Source organism: Salmo salar, chromosome 04, assembly GCF_965601325.2.
Source record: "Salmo salar chromosome 04, fSalSal1, whole genome shotgun sequence".
In the NCBI taxonomy this organism is placed as follows: Eukaryota; Metazoa; Chordata; class Actinopteri; order Salmoniformes; family Salmonidae; genus Salmo; species Salmo salar.
Genome location: NC_138294.1, coordinates 40957893 through 40976538, shown reverse-complemented (window position 1 = coordinate 40976538; position 18646 = coordinate 40957893). Strand labels below are relative to the sequence as shown.

General features: G+C 43.2%; 1 long non-coding RNA gene across 1 annotated transcript in view; it reads left to right on the top strand.

The window, feature by feature from the left end:
- Positions 1-15959, top strand: part of LOC106602998 (uncharacterized) — a 31888-nt gene extending 15929 nt beyond the window's left edge. The window contains exon 4 of the long non-coding RNA XR_001328338.3: positions 15488-15959. This is a non-coding gene — a long non-coding RNA (uncharacterized LOC106602998). The remainder of the gene's footprint in view (positions 1-15487) is intronic.
- The last annotated feature ends 2687 nt before the right edge of the window (positions 15960-18646 follow it).

Below are 18646 nucleotides of genomic sequence, written 5' to 3'. Positions count from 1 at the left end.
ACCTGCCTCTGATTGGAAACCATACCCGGCCGATCATGAAAACCAACACATTGAAAATGACAACTAGAACAAACCCACATAGAAACAGAAAACCCAAAATACATTCAAAACAAACCCTCATGCCACGCCCTGACCAATCTACTATGGCAAATGACCTCTTTCACTGGTCAGGACGTGACACAGTAGAAAATATCCTGATGAAAATTCTGGTTCTTTCAATCACATTCATCTCTCTTCTCCGCTTGTCTGCCTCCCTTTCCATCTGTCTTGACATGAGCTATTGGTAGTGAAGTTCAACATTGTATCAAAGTATCATTCGGCAGTGAGCTCGAGACAGAAATGTCGTTTCCACTGGATATATGGGATCATAAGATCATTATATTTAGATCTTTCACACTGAGGCTTGGTGATTATGGAGGCCGGAATATTTTTCAAATAATGAGGAACTATCATCCGTAAGAAAAAATATATACACTTTGTTGACTTGTGTGAGGCGAATGAAAAATTTGTGGTGTACATGGTGCGTTAATTAAGACAATCAGAAATAAGACATTCCCAAATCGGCACTTTCCTACATACAGTATGCATGCATTCTGAAGACGCACCATATCTTCAACACACCTCCCTTCCCTTCATCTTGATTCAACGTTTTAAATTATACTCAAAAAACATTATCTTCACACATATTTTTGACGCTTTTCACTGATAGCTGCAACTCATCAGCTAGACCTATAGTCACGCGCACTACCAAAATTGAGGGCTTCCCAAAAACAATTGTGATTTGGAACAATCAACAGCTATTTTTTTAACAGAAGCTAGTGATCCTCTGTGGCTAAGTCATGCTCCCTGGTGGAGATTTTTGAATGATTTTATTGAATTAATTATATAATTTTGGCTAAACATAAATTCACTTTAGGGCAATCCAGCATCCAACTTTCTTTTCCAATTCACAAGCGGTTTAAACCATAGATCTGTATATAATGACAAGACGATAATGTCTCCACCCTAACAATGGTAGTCATGTCCCAAAGGCAGGAAGGAGGCGACAAGCTTAGATCTGCATATTATTCCCATAGAAACGCATTGGGCTTATACTAGATAGATTTGGGCGAGAGCCTTATTGCTTCGCCTCTTCCTCTCCACTGAACGTTTATCACCATAGAAAGCATCCAAGCGAGCAAAACAGCGCCCCTTTATATGTAGCCCATGTATCTCATGCTGTCTGGCCAGAAATAGTATGACATGCCATACTCTTTCGGTCCAGACAACATCAGATACATGGTCTACACATACTGAGACAGAGAGGCACAGTTTCGCTAGGATGCTTTAACTGAGATTGATGCATCTTTCTGTCAGCATGCGTCTCGGTCAAATCTTTCACGACTATGACGAGTCCGAGGCGGAGGATATATACGGCTCCCTCGGGAACAGGCCCAGAGCCCCGTGACCTGCGTGAAGAGGAGGCGGAGAAAGAGAGGCCGGAGAGCGGGCTGCCTGCTGAGAAGTTGGATTATCAAATAACCCACTTCCCTCAATTCTGCAAGCAAACATGACTAAGATCGAGTAGCTCTGATGCCCGTCGGATGTGGCAGGGCCTGCAAACCATTACAGACTATAAAGGGAAGCACAGCCGAGAGCTGCCCAGTGACACAAGCCTACCGGACGAGCTAAACTACTTCTATGCTCGCTTCGAGGCAAATAACACTGAAACATGCATGAGAGCACCAGCTATACTGGAAGACTGTGTGATCACCCTCTCCACAGCCGATGTGAGTAAGACCTTTAGACAGGTCAACATTCACAAGGCTGCAGGGCCAGACGGAACACCAGGACCTGTACGGCGAGCATGTGCTGACCAACTAGCAAGTGTCTTCACTGACATTTTCAACCTCTCCCTGTCCGAGTCTGTAATACCAACATGTTTTAAGCAGACCACCATAGTACCTGTGCCCAAGAACACTAAGGTAACCTGCCTAAATGACTACCGACCCGTAGTTCTCACGTCTGTAGCCATGAAGTGCTTTTAAAGGCTGGTCATGGCTCACATCAACATCATTATCCCAGAAACCCTAGACCTACTCCAATTTGCATACTGCCCCAACAGATCCACAGATGATGCAGTCTTTATTGCACTCCACACTGCCCTTTCCCACCTGGACAAAAGGAACACCTATGTGAGAATGCTATTCATTGACAATAGCTCAGCGTTCAACACCATAGTGCCCTCAAAGCTCATCAATAAGCTAAGGACCCTGGGACTAAACACCTCCCTCTGCAACTGGATCCTGGACTTCCTGACGGGCTGCCCCCAGGTGGTAAGAGTAGGCAACAACACAGGGGCCCCTCAGGGGTGTGTGCTCAGCCCCCTCCTGTACTCCCTGTTCACTCATGACTGCACGGCCAGGCACGACTCCAACACCATTGTTAAATTTGCCGATGAAACAACAGTGGTAGGCCTGTTCACCGACAACAACGAGACAGCCTATAGGGAGGAGGTCAGAGACCTGGCCGTGTGGTGCCAGGACAACAACCTCTCCCTCAATGTGATCAAGACAAAGGAGAGGATTGTGGACTACAGGAAAAAGAGGACCAAGCACACCCCCATTCTCATTGACGGGGCTTCAGTGGAGCAGGTTGAGACGTCACTAACAAACTAACATGGTCCAAGCACACCATGACAGTCGTGAAGCGCCCATGACAAAACCTATTCCCCCCCCAGGAGACTGAAAAGATTTGGCATGGGTCCTCAGATCCTCAAAAGGTTCTATAGCTGCCCCATCGAGAGCATCCTGACTGGTTGCATCACTACCTGGTATTGCAACTGCTCAGCCTCCGACCACAAGGCACTACAGAGGGTAGTGCGAACGGCCCAGTACATCACTGGGGCCAAGCTTCCTGCCATCCAGGACCTCTATACCAGGCGGTGTCAGAGGAAGGCCCTAAAAATTGTTAAAGACTCCAGCCACCGTAGTCATAAACTCTTCTTTCTGCTACCACACAGAAAGCGGTACCGGAGCATCAAGTCTAGGTCCAAGAGGCTTCTAAACAGCTTTTACCCCCAAGCCATAAGACTCCTGAATATCTAGTAAAATGGCTACCCAGACGGTTGTTCCAGATGGTGGAACAATACAATAACAAAAAACATATTTTTCTTTGAATTATCTTTAACCAGATCTAATGTGTTTAGTCTCTTACATTAATTTCACATTTCCACAAACTTCAAAGTGTTTCCTATCAAGAATATGCATATCCTTGCTTCAGGTCCTGAGCTACAGGCAGTTAGATTTGGGCATGTCATTTTAGGCGAAAATTGAAAAAAAGGGTAAGATCCTTAAGTGTGTTGAGGTGTAATGATATTATAGTATACTTCAGATATACTCGAAAAAAACATGTCATTTGACAGAACCTGTCATAAGTTTGGACACACCTACCCATTCAAGGATTTTTCTTTATTTTTACTATTTTCTACATTGTAGAAATGTAGTGAAGACATCAAAACTATGAAATAACATATATGGAATCAAGTAAAAACCAAAAAATATATTTTATATTTGAGATTCTTCAAAGCAATCACCCTTTACCTTGATGACAGATTTGCACACTCTTGGCATTCTCTCAACCAGCTTCACCTGGAATGCTTTTCCAACAGTCTTGAAGGAGTTCCCACACATGTTGAGTACTTGTTGGCTACTTTTCCTTCACTCTGTGGTCCAACTCATACCAAACCATGTCAATTGGGTTGAGGTCGGGTGATTGTGGAGGCCAGGTCATCTGATGCAGCACTCCATCACTCTCCTTCTTGGTCAAACAGCCCTTACACAGCCTGGAGGTGTGTTGAGTCATTGTCCTGTTGAAAAACGAATGATAGTCCCACTAAGCGCAAACCAGATGGGATGGCGTATCACTGCAGAATGCTGTGGTAGCCATGCTGGTTAAGTGTGCCTTGAATTCTAAATAAATCACAGACAGTGTCACCAGCAAACACCCCACATCATCACGCCTCCTCCGTGCTTCACGGTGGGAATTACACATGCGGAGATCATCCGTTCACCTACTCTGCATCGCACAAACACACGGCGGTTGGACCCAAAAATCTCAAATTTGGACTCTTCAGACCAAAGGACAGATTTCCACCAGTCTAATGTCCATTGCTCATATTTCTTGGCCCAAGGAAGTCTTTTATTATTGGTGTCCTTTAGTAGTGGTTTCTTTGCAGAAATTTGACCATGCTGGCCTAACAGTAAATGTTGAGATGTGTCTATTACTTGAACTCTGTGAAGCATTTATTTGGCTGGTAACTCTAATGAACTGATCCTCTGTAGCAGAGGTAACTCTGGGTCTTCCTTTCCTGTGGCGGTCCTCATGAGAGCCCGTTTCATCATAAGCGCTTGATGGTTTTTGCGACTGCACTTGAAGAAACGTTGAAAGTTCTTGAAATGTTCCGGATTGACTTACCTTCATGTCTTAAAGTCATGATGTACTGTCGTTTCTCTTTGCTTATTTGAGCTTGCAATAAAATGGACTTGGTCTTTTTCCAAATAGGGATATCTTCTGTATACCACCCCTACCTTTTCACAACACAACTAAATGGCTCAAACTCATGAAGAAGGAAAGAAATTCCATAAATTAACTTTTAACAAGGCACACCTGTTATTTGAAGAAGAGTGAAGTGACAGATTGAGATTAGTGAGTGAGAATAAAACTGTGAAACTGATACTATATAGTTTTATTTCAGGGTATTACTTGTGCCCGCCCATTTCCTCAAGCAGCGAGGTCCTTTTTATCATCATATATTCATCTTAACACCCACCATCCCTCCCTCTCCCTCACCACTCCTATGTCTCCCTCCATGAACTGGACTATGCAAGCAGAGTTTGTGGTTAGTGGCAGCGACTGTGCTGCCACTGACCACAAACTCACTCCTAGGGCCATTGAAATTCACCCCCTTCACTGTGAGATGGAGAAATAGAGAGGGAGAAATAGTAGGAAAAGAGTGACATTGAGAGCGAATATTACACTGGAATTATATTATCCGTTATATTATACACTGGAATTATAACATGGTAACACACTGGTCACTGACAGACATGGTCACTGATGGGAAGGGCAGACATGAGAAAAGATACGAGGAAAGAGTCAGAGCATTTAAAATATTAATAAAAGTGTGTTTCACTCATTGTGTTTTAGCTGTGTCGTTTGTTTTGGACTAGCTGGACTACAGGTGAGATGGACAGAACTTCTTCAGTATGCCATCATTCTCATTAGTTTTCCTCTGGTCATAGATACTACAGAGGTAGAAGGTAAGGAGAGGTAAGAGAGAATCCAAGACAATTCACTTTCTACTTATGTCTTACAAAACACCTGTGAGAGGGTCTCAGCTGACATAGTGATTTCTCCCACCCACAGCAAAGTGAAGAACAATAAGCAGTACATAACAAACCTAATGTAAACTAGGCTAATACAGTCAGCCTACAAGAATACATGGTGTTATTGGGAAGTTAGTCTGTAGTCAAGCAATTAGGCTAATCAAGCATCATGGCAAATGAGTGAACTTAGCCTATATCAGCTATGTGAGGCTATATTATGGATGCATTGTAATTCATAAACAAATACATTATTAGTAGCTATGGGTAGACATGTTTAAAACAAGATACATGTTTGTCCCCTGGATGTCAAAGCAAACGATGGCCACAGTAGCTATTTTATACAGCTGTATCTTCCACTAAAGTTTTAGCTGGCTTGATATTTAACTTGTCATGTCAAAATGAATGCAGATTTCAATTCTCTGTAAATCTGATAGCTGCCAGTGTGTCACCAAAAATGATTTCCAGCTTCAACTTGTGTCATGACAAATCAACTAGCTAGCTAACTTAGGTGCTACTGGTTAACTAGTGAACTCATTAGCTAGATATAGCAACTTCACAGAAGTGAAATAACAACCATAGCTAGCTGGCTTAATATTTTACCTTGTCATGAAATCCAAACGCAGATGACAATTTCATTGCTACATAGCTACAGTGGCGATTTTAGCATGTACATCTTGGTGGGGCAAAAAAACAAAAGTGGGATACATGCCAGCAAAGCCACAAAACATAAAAACATAGCTGATATGGCAGATTTGCGTAACCTCTCAGCGAGTAAGGCTAGTTTCCTGAATTTCCGCCTGTCTGATGTGCCCAAAGTAAACTGCCTGTTACTCAGGCCCAGAAGCTAAGATATGCATATAATTGGTATAATTGGATAGAGAACACTGAAGTTTCTAAAACTGTTAAAATAATGTCTGTGAGTATAACAAAACTGATATAGCAGGCAAAAACCCGAGGTTAATCGATCCGGAAAATGTTTTTTTTTTTAGTTCCTAATGACTTCCAATGCAATGCTATTGAAAGATCTAATTTCCGCCTCCCAGATTGCAGTTCCTATGGCTTCCCGTAGATGTCAACAGTCTTTATACAAAGTTTTAAGCTTGTCTTTTGAACAATGAAGAAATATTTGTAGTCTTTCCAAGTTGAGTGCCAGGGCAAAAGTAGTCTTTTTTGCGCACGTGAATGTGGGCGCGGTCTTCGTTCTTTTCCTTTGCTATTGAACATAGTAATCTCCGTCTGAAATATTATAATTTCTTTAGATATTAGACAACCTGAAGATTAATAAAAAACATCGTTTGACTCGTTTGGATGAACTTTGCTGGTAACTTTTTGGAATCCTTTGTATGCATGTTGAAGGACTGGATTATTGAATTCAATGGAGCCAATTAAACAGCGTTTTTGGGATATAAAGAAGGACTTTATCACACAAAACGACCATTCATTGTGTAGCTGGGACCCCTAGGATTGCAAACAGAGGAAGATCTTCAAAAGTAAGTGATTTATTTTATCGCTATTTGGCTGGTTTGGAAAATATGCTAATGTGAGGCGCTGTCCTCAGACAATCAAATGCTATGCTTTCGCCGTAAAGCCTTTTTGAAATCTGTCAACGCAGTTCAATTACCAAGATTCGAAGCTAAAGGATCATGTATGACACTTGTATTTTCATGAATGTTTAATATTACAATTTTGTATTTTGAATTTGGCACCCTCTGATTTCACTATGGCAAAAGGTGATGAAAAGTGGATGAGAGGCAATCCGTAATTTCGATTAAGACATTAATGAGCAAGCGACGACGGATGTACTGTAGTAAATATAGCTGTGTGTTCAGCACATTTGAAATGTACAGCGACAGAATTCAGAACATGGGTCGTTCTTACAGTGTACTCCGTGTACACGTCAGAACCATAGGATAAATAAATGTGGCATATTAACAGATAATGAAACTCCCAGGACTTCTATTTCAATAACAAATGTTGGTTTGGTCCAAAATAATCCATCGTTATATCCAAACAGCGGCGTTTTGTTCGTGCGTTCTAGACACTATCCTAAAGGCTAAATAAGGGTGACGAGCATGGCGCAATTCGTGACAAAAGAATTCGAAATATTCCATTACCGTACTTCGAAGCATGTCAACCGCTGTTTAAAATCAATTTTTATGCCATTTTTCTCATAAAAAAGCGATAATATTCCGACCGGGAATCTGCGTTTAGATAAACAGACAAAGGAAAAGAAAGCATTCGGTCGAAGCGGGCACGCGCCTAAGCCCATAGTACTCTGAGTGGCCACTTGCCAAAAGCGATAAAGTGTTTCAGCCAGAGCCTGCCTCGATATCGTTCAACTTTTTCCCGGGCTCTGAGACCCTATGGAAGACGTAGGAAGTGTCACGTTATTGCACAGATCCTGAGTCTTCAATAAAAAGAGCCAAGATGAAACACTACTTCTCAGACAGGCCACTTCCTGCTTGAAATCTTCTCAGGTTTTGGCCTGCCATAGGAGTTCTGTTATACTCACAGACACCATTCAAACAGTTTTAGAAACTTTAGGGTGTTTTCTATCCAAAGCCAATAATTATATGCATATTCTAGTTACTGGGCAGGAGTAGTGACCAGATTAAATCGGGTAAGTTTTTTATCCAGCCGTGTCAATACTGCCCCCTAGCCCTAACAGGTTAAGACTTCTGCCAGTGGTCCTCCCAACACCAGTCTACAAGAAAGGCAGGAAGACATTCCGACCCAGCTTCAATGCAGTGGAGGATCCTCAGAGGAGGAAGGGACCATCCTTCTCAGTAAATCTTATAAAAATAAAAATGGTAAAACATGAAAAAATTATCCATTTTAGATAAAACTACAATAAATATAATCCCGTCACCAAATAATTGATTAAAACACACTATTTTGCAAAGAAGGTCTACAGTAGCCTGAACAGCACTCTGTAGGGTAGCACCATGGTGTAGTCGGAGGACAGACATATTCCGTCCTCCTCTGGGTACATTGACTTCAATACAAAACCTAGGAGGCTCATGGTTCTCACCCCTTTCCATAGACTCACACAGTAATTATGACAACTTCCATAGTACGTCCTCCAACATATCAGAGTTCTTTCAGCATGAACTGACTTGTCCACCCAATCGAAGGATCAGAGAATTAGTCTAGTACTGAAAGCATAAGCTAAAGCTACCTAGCACTGCAGTGCATAACATGTGGTGAGTAGTTGACTCAAAGAGAGAGAAAGACAATAGTTGAACAGTTTTGAAGAATTATAGTTCTTACAAAATGAAGGAGAAGCAAAAAAGAAATAGAGAGAGAGATTTCGTAATTTTTTCACATTCAGTTTCACTTACTTAGCTAGCAATTGCAACTAGCTAGTTTAGCCTACTGCATCACCCTGCTCAAACAGATTAATTCTATGTTAGCTAGCTGGCTGTGACTGTCCAACACAACACTTGAACTCTTCCAAGTCAAGGTAAGCTTTTGGTTTTACTAATTTATTACAACCTGGGCTCACCGGTGTAACTACTTACTGACTACACTAACATTACTGAAAGATTGTAGCGGGTTTACTAACATGTTAATTCTACTAGCTATGCTGACTATGATGTTACTTTAGCTAATATGGTGACAATGATATAGGCTGTGTGTAGCGGTTTGGCTTGGAAAGGTTTTTTCGCCTGGTCACATGCAGCTGATGTGCTGTGCATTGAAGTCCAAGGGACAAGGTGAGAGGAGGAGAGCACATAGAAATACAACGTGGCTGTTATGAAAGTGAACTGTGTTTACGTGTGGTCAGGGGTGTATTCATTCCGCCGATTCTGTTGAAAAATATTTCTTAAATAGAAGCAAATGGAACAAAACGGGGATAAACATAGCTGCATTTGTCCAATAGAAACGTGTTTGCAACTGTTGGACTAAGGATAACAACCTATATTAGCTAGATGCAGGCAAGAGTGTGTGCATGGCGGTATTGAATGTCACTGTCTGCCCATGTGTCAGTCTGTCACCTCTAATTTTTCTCTCGACCTGTGTGCTCCTACATTGTAAACTTTCATTCATAGGTTGTAGCAACCATACATTGAACTGGGTGAATGGAATATGAATGACAGTCATCCAACATGGCATAATAGAAATAAGGCCATTCTCATGAAAATAATTATCGTCCTCCCTTATATTACGGCACTGACCGCCACTGACCTTTTGTCACCAAAGCCCTATATACTACCCACCACTGCGACCTGTATGCTCTCGTTGGCTGGTCCTCGCTACATACTCGTCACCAAACCCACTGGCTCCAGGTCATCTATAAGTTTTTGCTAGGTAAAGCTCTGCCTTATGTCAGCTCACTGGTCACCATAGCAACGCCCACCCGTAGCATGCGCTCCAGCAGGTATGTTTCACTGGTCATCCCCAAAGCCAACACCTACTTTGGCCGCCTTTCCTTCCAGTTCTCTGCCGCCAATGACTGGAACAAATTGCAAAAATCACTGAAGTTGGAGACTTATATCTCCCTCACTAACTTTAAGCATCAGCTGTCAGAGCAGCTTACCGATCGCTGCAGCTGTACACAGCCCATCTGTAAACAGCCCATCTGTAAATACAATTTTTATATTGTGTTATTGACTGTACGTTTGTTTATCCCATGTGTAACTCTGTGTTGTTGTTTTTGTTGCACTGCTTTGCTTTATCTTGGCCAGGTCGCAGTTGTAAATGAGAACTTGTTCTCAACTGGCCTACCTGGTTAAATAAAGGTGAATTCTTTTTTTTTATTTTTTAAACACAGTTATGGACAATGTTAGCTAGTTATAATCATTTAGCTCAAGGGAACAACAAACTGCCTGGGTTTTGTGTCTGCCTGGATGTTTTTCTGTGTGCTGGTTGGAAGAGAGCGTATCACTGCATTGCAGCTCTCTCATTCTCCCATCTCTCCCACCTCTGAGTTCTCTCTTTCCTCTTTCCTCTCTCTGGCCCCCTCAATTCTATTTTTCCTCTTTCCCCCCGTTTTTTCCTTCCTTTCTTTTCTCCCCCTTCTTTCATCTAGTTGAACTCGATTGCCTTCTCTTTTCATTACTCTCCAAAATCCGCAAACCGCTTCCGTTCTTCCTCCTCCCCAGTCTTCACCCCCCCCTCCGCCCCCGTCCCCACACCATGTTCTCACAACGCCCTCCCTACCTTATTCCCGCCCTCCCCACACCTCTTTAACACTTCAAAGCCCACCCATTTTTCTCTCATTACTGTACCTTTCCATCAATTCCTCATTTCTTCCTCTCCTGTTACTCTATACTTCCATACATGATTCCTCCTATTTCCTCCTCCTCCTTCTTCTCTTCCTCATCCTCCTTGTCTCCTCTCTCTGTCTAATCATACATGATGACAGGCCATGCCAGTGAATTGCCCAGTGAAGTGGCAGGTCTAGGAGGGCATCATATAAAACAATGAAGAGGTAAACTCTGTTTCTCTTGCAGGTACTGTAGATGTTCTATACACAATAAACACCTGTGCAAAAAGAGAGAGTCAACAGATGAACAGATGTCAATACACTTCATGACCAAAGTCTATGGACACCTGCTTGTCGAACATCTCATTCCAAAATCATGGGCATTAATATGGAGTTGATCCCCCCCTTTGCTGCTAAAACAGCCTCCACTCTTCTGGGAAGGCTTTCCACCTGATGGAACATTGCTGCGGGGACTTGCTCCATTCAGCCACAAGAGCACAAGAGCATTAGTGAGGTTGGAAATTCATTCCAAAGGTGTTCGATGGGGTTAAGGCCAGGGTTCTGTGCAGGCCAGTCAAGATCTTTCCACACCGATCTCGACAAACCATTTCCAATGGAGGCAAGCTTAACACCACTCCAGCCCACTCTTGGCATTGCCCATGGTGATCTTAGGCTTGTGACCGGCTGCTCGGCCATGGAAACCCATTTCATGAAGCTCCCAACGAACAGTTCTTGTGCTGACATTGCTTCCAGAGGAAGTTTGGAACTCAGTATTGACTGTTGCAACCGAGGACAGACAATTTTTACGCGCTACGCTTTTCATCACTCGGCGGCCCCGTTATGTGAGCTTGTGTGACCTACCACTTTTCGGCTGAGCAGTTGTCTATCCTAGGCTTTTCCACTTCACAATAACAGCACTTACAGTTGACCGGGGCAGGGCAGGAATTTCACAAGCTGACTTGTTGTAAATGTGGCATCCTATGGCGGTGCCACTTTGAGTTCTTCAGTAAGACCATTCTACTGCCAATGTTTGTCTATGGAGATTGCATGGCCATGTGCTCAATTTTATACACCTGTCAGCAACGGGTGTGGCTGATATAGGCAAATCCACTAATTTGAAGTGGTGTCCACATACTTTTGTCCCATTCGTTTAGCTCCTCAGCCTACCTTAGTTGTCACTCACCCATAATAGCCCTGCTATCCCAACCAATCAGAGCGCTTGGAAATGTACATCTGGACACAGCACCAGCTCACTCAGGCCAGAGACTAATCGTAGTCTGAGGAGTGAAGGAGTAACTTTATTCTAAGGATTGTTAGTGTGAACATTATTAAGAATGCTCTGGAATGTTGTGCGTACATCTACCTGTAAATTGTAGCTGGTTTATTATATATGTGCAATTATAATTAAGCACCAGTACCAGCCTTTCATATGTGCACACTACCGCAGTGCTGTGCGATTATAATTCATTAAGTACCAGTACCAGACTTGTATATGTGCAGGCTACCGCAGTGCTTTTCATAGTGGCCTTTGCTAGAGTGTTTTATTGCGCTATCATGTGCGAACTTCTGGAAGCTTCGAAAAAAGTTTCAATGATGGATCTCGGGAGCTTGCATGCACAGAGTGATTTATGACTCTGTTACACCCAGGCAGATCTGATAAGATCTCAGCCTGGCAGATTCAGAGCTGCACCAGGTCAGAGGGAGTCATAAATCTTCTCTTGTCTATCTCAGTAATAAGTTTATCTCTCTTCAGCGATATGTGAATGTTTAGGTTAATGTTTATGCTGCTCTGTTTATAGCCCTTTATAGTTGTGCTATAACTGTAATGCCATATGCCATTATTTCATGTATATAACCTATTTATATTGCGGAGTTAAAACATCTTACTAATACTGTTTGTATGCTGTGCATATCTTTGCCATATAGAACCACAACAGTTCACTACTGCTATTCCAAGTCCAATTATCAATCCAATCAAGATCCATTGTATGTAACCAAAGTGTGTGTGAGTGTGTGCTTAACCTGTTGGGGGTAGGGGGCAGTATTGACACGGCCGGATAAAAAACGTACCCGATTTAATCTGGTTACTACTCCTGCCCAGTAACTAGAATATGCATATAATTATTGGCTTTGGATAGAAAACACCCTAAAGTTTCTAAAACTGTTTGAATGGTGTCTGTGAGTATAACAGAACTCATATGGCAGGCAAAAACCTGAGAAGATTCCATACAGGAAGTGGCCTGTCTGACAAGTTGTTGTTCAATTTGGCTCTTTTTATTGAAGACTGAGGATCTTTGCTGTTACGTGACACTTCCTACGGCTCCCATAGGCTCTCAGAGCCCGGGAAAAGCTGAATGATATCGAGGCAGCCCCAGGCTGAAACACATTTACGCTTTTGGCAAGTGGCCGATCAGAGGACAATGGGCTTAGGCGCGTGCCCGAGTCGACCCCATGCTTTATTTTCTTTCGTCTGTTTACCTAAATGCAGATTCCCGGTCAGAATATTATCGCTTTTTTACGAGAAAAATGGCATAAAAATGGATTTTAAACAGCGGTTGACATGCTTCAAAGTACGGTAATGGAATATTTAGACGTTTTTTGTCACGAAATGCGCCATGCTCGTCACCCTTCTTTACCCTTTCGGATAGTGTCTTGAACGCACGAACAAAACGCCGCTATTTGGATATAACAATGGATTATTTGGGACCAAACCAACATTTGTTATTGAAGTAGAAGTCCTGGGAGTGCATTCTGACGAAGAACACCAAAGGTAATAACATTTTTCTTATAGTAAATCTGACTTTGGTGAGTGCTACACTTGCTGGGTGTCTAAATAGCTAGCCCTGTGATGCCGGGCTATCTACTGAGAATATTGCAAAATGTGCTTTCACCGAAAAGCTATTTTAAAATCGGACATATCGAGTGCATAGAGGAGTTCTGTATCTATAATTCTTAAAATAATTGTTATGCTTTTTGTGAACGTTTATCGTGAGTAATTTAGTAAATTCACCGGAAGTTTGCGGGGGGGTATGCTAGTTCTGAACGTCACATGCTAATGTAAAAAGCTGTTTTTTGATATAAATATGAACTTGATTGAACAAAACATCCATGTATTGTATAACATAATGTCCTAGGTTTGTCATCTGATGAAGATCATCAAAGGTTAGTGCTGCATTTAGCTGTCTTCTGGGTTTTTGTGACATTATATGCTAGCTTGAAAAATGGGTGTCTGATTATTTCTGGCTGGGTACTCTGCTGACATAATCTAATGTTTTGCTTTCGTTGTAAAGCCTTTTTGAAATCGGACAGTGTGGTTAGATTAATGAGAGTCTTGTCTTTAAAATGGTGTAAAATAGTCATATGTTTGAGAAATTGAAGTAATAGCATTTCTAAGGTATTTGAATAACGCGCCACAGGATTCCACTGGCTGTTACGTAGGTGGAACGATTTCGTCCCGCCGGCCCTAGAGAAGTTAACTATCTCTGATAGTGTCACGTCCTGACCAGTATAGGGGTTATTTGTGATTGTAGTTTGGTCAGGACGTGGCAGAGGGTATTTGTTTTATGTGGTTCGGGGTGGTGGTTTGTTTAGAAGGGTGTTTGATTTATTATTTCCGGGTTTTGGGTTATGTTTTATGTTTTTGTATTTCTATGTTCTTTCTAGTTTAGTAAATTTCTATGTTAGGTAATTGGGTGTTGGACTCTCAATTGAAGGCAGGTGTTTGTAGTTGCCTTTGATTGAGAGTCATATATATAAATGGATGTGTTTTGTTTGTTAATTGTGGGTAGTTGTCTTTAGCACTGCTGTTATGTGTATAGCCTGCTAAACTGTTTCCTGTCGTCGTTTCTTGGTTTATTGTTTTTCCGTGTTCACAGTCTTTATTTAAAATAAATATAATGATGAGCACGCAACCTGCTGCGCCTTGGTCCTCTCTTCACGAAGACAGCCGTTACAGATAGGAATGCACACAATGTAATTATTAGTAAGGAAAACAACAATAAAGGCAACGCTGGCGCCAGATGGAAAATGCACCAGGGGGAAAAAGTTTGGGCAGGTTTTGTTCTGACTGGAGATGCCAAATGTCTGAATACTTGACCTGGGAAAACACTGGAGGAGTGTTTGGGCTCTCATCGAAGCGAGAAGTTTGTCTGACTCATGGAGTTAATCCTCGTCTTACATTAGCAAGGGCAGTGTGGGTTAACTGTCCTGTTGCATATCAATACAATTTTGGAACAGCGTGCGCATTCTGACATCACACATTTTTAAAAAAAACTCGTGCTGGGGGACCGTTAGAGATTTTTGGAACTCACGCATGAAAAGGTTAAAAGTACTTTTTGTGTGTGTCTGGTGTCCCTAACATTGCCAACAGACAAAGACCTGTGAATGGATCAGTGGTTCACCAATCAGGGCCTTGATGGGCTTGGCAAATTAACAAGGGGTGATGTGTAATGAAAATAGGGTGCCCGTGCCTTAGGTAGAATCAGCCGGGTACTAAACAAAAAACTCCAGGGGACCTTGACACAACATTCCCAGAACGTCCTAAAATCGTCCTCAGGAACATCACCGGACAAACCAGGAACAAGACAAAGCCTCCAGGGCCAAATTGTATCTATGATTGTTTGTTTTCCATTCATGCTTTTATATGTTCTATTTATATCTGTAAATCAACCAATGACATCAAGCCACACCCAGCCTTGATTACAGACACCTGTGTGTCCTTCTAAACTATATAAATTGGTGACCCGACGTGTTTGTCATTATACCCTGATGAAGACAGCTTGTCTGTTGAAACGTTGGTTATTAAATTATTCCATCTGAGCTCCTAGTGTGAGGCTCTCCTTTTCTTTTTCAAGTGTTCTACTCTGCTTGCCAGCACCTCGCCTAAACAGCTGTGTGATTCTTTCACCTCCAGAAAACCTCCGGGGACCATGAAACAACATCCCAGGAACATCCTGAAAACGTCCTCGGAGACATCCCTGTGACAAACCATGAACTAGACAAAATCTCCAGGGGACCGTGACACAACATCTCAAGAACGTCCTAAAAATGTCGGCGAGGACGGCCCCGGGACAAACCGGGAACTAGACAAAACCTCCAGGCAACCATGCCACAATGTCCTGACCACTTTAGGCCGACCAATTAGACACATTTTGGTTTACAAGGATAGCCTTGCTATCTCCAACCAATCAGAGTTTTTGGAAACAGGCGTCTGGAAACTACACCCGCCCACTCAGGCCAGTGAGTATTTGTTTAATGAGTGAAGTCATAACTTTATCTGTAGGACTATTAGTGTAAACATTATTACGAATGCTCTGGAATGTAGTGTGTGCATCTACCTGTAAATTGCAGTGGGTTTATTATTGGGGGGGAATAAAAACCCTGAAAGGAGACGCATTCACCTTGTTCGTATCGGACATCTTGTTGGGTCAGAACCCAAGTCAAAGTCAGCATAAGTGTACTAGCAGGTGAAGGCCGACCACTCAGACGAGTGAGGGCATACCAGCCAACCGTTTTTTCACACACATACACACACCCACGCTACCGCCCAGTCACGTATTCCAACAACAGCCAAGAATCCAGTGGTTGAGGGATCAAGGTAAGTTTTCTGAGTAACCACGGCAACCCTGACCACCAACAGAATGCCACGTGTCTGAGTTCCATGCTTCAGGCCCAGCGGGGTTTCCCACCCTTCAATTAAGGGGTTCCCATGCTGCCCCATACCCCTGTAAGCCTCCCCTGCCCTCTCTAGATCAGGGATTAGAGACAGAACAGGGTACGCCACTTGACCACATTTTCACACCACTCTGGGCAGAGAAACATGCAGATGGAGAAATGTCTGCATTTTGAGAACAATTTTTTGTCTGAAGTCTGACCATACCGCCATGGTTTATGTGGGGTAAAAGCATTGTTGGGTAGAAGATTGTACCTTCTCAAGATACTTCCATGAACTTGAACACCTTGTCCTGTGTATATACCAGAGTTAGTTTTCCTCCTGCCTTTATGTAAAATGACTGTATTATGGCTTCACCAGTGGAGGGTGTAGTCAGTCTGGCATTCACCGGGATTGCTTCCCAAATGGCACCCTATTCCCTATTTAGTGCATTACTTTTGACCATGGCCCCAAAGAGACCCTCCCTGGTGCTGGTTAAGGAGGGCTGTATTTGTTCTGAGGTCTTCTAAGCTGGTCTATCCAACTGACCCGGGCTCTTTTGGCCTGGCTCCACGTAGCACAAAAGGGACGCGGCATTCATGATGTCTGCGGCTAATCTGTGGTGTCAGCTTGTGTTAACGCCGCGCAGCCAAATCTGAGGGCACGCAGGGCCGTGGAATATTAAAAACCCCAACGGCAGAATTCCTCCAGAGGTTGGAGGAGGGCAGAGCACGGGCAGGGAGGGAAGAGGAAGGGTGAGAGGCTGGGGGTCAGCTAAGGTTGAGCGGCGGGTGGCGGGCAGGCCAGGTATACTGCAATGGACAAAAGGCGAGGCGAGGTAAGGAGAGAGGGAGAAGGGGAGAGGAGAGAGGGAGGAGGGAGGAGGGGTAAGGTGAGAGGGAGGAGGGGCGTGGCAAGGTGAAGAGACAGGGAGGGGGGGCTAGGTGAGGGAGGAGGAAGGGAACGCACATAAAAGACAATGCATCTTCTTACTTGTCTTGACTCACTGCCAATAGACTAGGACTAAATTAGCCTTGTGTTTTAATAATTTTGTTCCTTCAGTTGATAACCCAGATTCACTGGATTCCACTTCCCAAACTATTTCTGCATGCTACCACAAAAGTGTCCCAGTCACAAGATATACATCCTGATTCATTTTAAACCTGTTATCCTGCTAGTTCTATCTTTCTTCTCTCCTTGTTTTCACAGGGCAAGTAGTGTGACAGATGGAGTGAGTGACTCATTCTCAAGGTTGTGTCACCAATGTCAGTGTCCGGATACCCATACTAGTGTACAACATACTTAAACTGCATACTATTTACTCCTTGTCACATACTATTTAGCACATGGCATTTAGTAAAAAGTATGCAATATGCCACAGCCGCAACGGCCTATAATGCACCCATCCAGCACTCTAACGTCCATGAGAATGGAGAGGGGCTGAGTGGGGATGCCCAGCTCAGACAACCAGAGAAATTTCGACTGGTTCCCCCACAGTAGGATGGCATGAAAAGGGGTGTGAGAAAGGGGAGAGGAAAAGTTCTGTATGGCCCACCAGAGTACTCGCCACTACCCGTGAGCCTGGTCTTTTTGTGGACAGGAGGACACAAAATGACCAGCAGTTCCACAACACAGGAAACTCTCTGTGAGAAGCTGGTGTAGACGTTCGGCTGGGGACAGCCTAGCTCTGCCTAGTTGCATCGGCTCGGGACGAGGTGAATCGGCAGACTTCGGAGACAATCGGGGGAACTCGGGTAGAATCCTTGTAATCCTTGGGTAGGCAAGTGGAATTGGACCTCTTCTCCTTCCTACGTTCCCAATGCCACTGATCGATCCGGATGGTCATGGCAATGAGCAAGTCTGTAGTTCCCGGGAAAGCTAGAAAACAGAAACTAGAGAAAGACAGGAGCACAGGGAAAACGCTGGTAGACTTGACGATACAAAACGAACGAGATCACAGCTATAAGTACACTGGGGACAATGGGAAGATGGGCAACACCTGGAGGGCGGTGGAGACAAGCACAAAGACAGGTGAAACAGATGTGACAGATCAAAATCGAATCAAACTTTATTTGTCACTTTATTTGTCACATGCGCCAAATACAACAATTGTAGACCTTACCGTGAAATGCTTACTTACAAGCCCCTTTAACGAACAGTGCAGTTCAAGAAGAGTTAAGAAAATATTTACCAAATAAACTAAAGTAAAAAATAAAAACTATGCATAGCGAGTAGCAGCAGTGTACAAAACAAATAGAGGGAGGGGGGGTCAATATAAATAGTCTGGTGGCCATTTGATTAATTGTTCAGCAGTCTCTCCTGAGGGGGATAAGGCGTTGTCGTGCCCTCTTCACGAATGTCTGGGAGGGTTTGGAACATGATAGTTCATTGGTGATGTGGACACCAAGGAACTTGAAACTC